The following is a 1,991-nucleotide window of genomic DNA, read 5'->3' on the forward strand; positions in this document are numbered from 1 at the left end:
TGCACATTGCCTATATCATCCCTGCTCGATCCCTCGCTCCAAAGAGGCCATATTATGGTAATGAGCATGAATATGCAGCCTCAGCATTGCAAGCAGATCAATAACTTAATCATTCGTCTGAGGCAACAGTTTGTCACAGAGCACTTAACAATTAGTTCTAGCATGCTTTTAGGCAATGTGTTCACCAGTCTTTCCGATAAAGTGTTCCATTTAAGCTAAAATATTTGCTCCCCAAGCGTAGCTTTTATTTGATATAGAATATGGCTACTGTAAAATATGTGTATACATGACATGTACATAAATACGGATGTACATACTGTATGCGCACACACACACACACACACACACACACACACACACACACACACACACAACCTTGCAGATTTAGGTAAAGGCTCAAATTGAACTTGTTATGTAGACATATGCCAGGTCATTATAGATCCTATACCTGGCATCCTATAGTGATTTCTTCTTGAAATGATATAGTATTTAGACCAAGGATAGGTTCCTCGTTTACCTATTATCCTACATTACTATTTCTATAGCTCTGGATTTAGAGAACCTACCAAATGCCTAATATTGTAATTGTGTACACTGTACAGTACTGTATATCTGTAGGAAGGCTGGCTGTCCTTCACGGCTCATCACTGATATCCAAGATCAGTTCCTACTGTATTAATATACACATAATGCATATACATAAATACATGTAGCCTATATATAAACCCTACCTGAATGTGTGTCGGTCCAGATACACTCTCAGCAGAGCCCCACACACCCACACACACACCCACCTCCCCCTCCCCTCTCCATTGTGTTGTGTTGTTGCTGACTCATTGTCAGTGCCCCAGAATCTGCTGCCAGTCTGCATTATTCACATACTCACCTTCCCTCTGCTAGTGCCACCTCAGCACCGGAGCATGCCATGGCCCTCTGAGCTGGAGGCAGCGGGTGGCTCCAGCCCCCGACCTCTGGCCATATGTGCCGGACACCTCCCCCTAGTGTCCCGGGGGAGGAGGGGGGGTGTGTGTTACACCCAGATGAGCAGCGTGCCCTAAGGTAACATTTGGACGACAAGGTTGGTTTCACATCCTGGGTTATTTATTGCACATGAGCGACGCTATATTCCGAATGAAGTGTGAACATGACTGTAGGCCCTCTCTGATACCGTGCGTCTGCAGATCTCTAGGTCTGCCTGGGGGGTGCAAGTAGTCTCCCGCTCATTCAACATTACACAGCTAAAAAGGGACAGAATGCCTGATTTATACTTGGTCGTGCCTGTGCTCACCCATGTCGTAAACAGCAGATCTACAAGGTCACAACAACACATCGCACTGCGACAACACGGAAGGCAGGTTTAATGTCTAATATAGACCTGAGCATATGTTCAAAATTTGACTGTGGCAAAATGATCTCTCTCCTGCTTCCTTTCTTGTCAGAGGTCATGGAGGACATGAAGCTCTCTCGCCCCCGCTGCAGGTACAGTAGCGACTGCTGCATTGGCCTGGAACACGGAGACGAGTTGCAATAAGAGAAACATACTCTTCCCCACACACACACACACACACACACACACACAGAGTATGATTTGCTAAAAATATCCAATTAAGAAATGTGAATTTTAAGATCTCAGGGTTCATTTCCAAACCCAAGTATCGACACCATCAATCTAATGCACTTGCCTTTGCAAAATCCGATGGGATCTTATCATCTTAACAGGGAAGCTGACACTGCATATATGAAGGTCCTCATTTTGATATTCTCTGCAAGCTCATGTGTACTAGATGAGTTTGACTGCAGAGCTTTATCACGGACAGGGAAGTGATCTGCCCCCTAGTGGAAGAAATCCAAACAACAAGATGAACAACAGTGACTTTAGTAGCTTCAAACGCACTTAGTCATGATTTATATAGTTACCAATGAGTTCAACCATGGGTTAAAATAATACCAATGAGGGTATATGACAAGACAAAAGAACCAACAACCAAACC

Source organism: Protomyctophum bolini (assembly GCF_963924005.1).
Source record: "Protomyctophum bolini genome assembly, chromosome: 4".
Lineage (NCBI taxonomy): Eukaryota > Metazoa > Chordata > Actinopteri > Myctophiformes > Myctophidae > Protomyctophum > Protomyctophum bolini.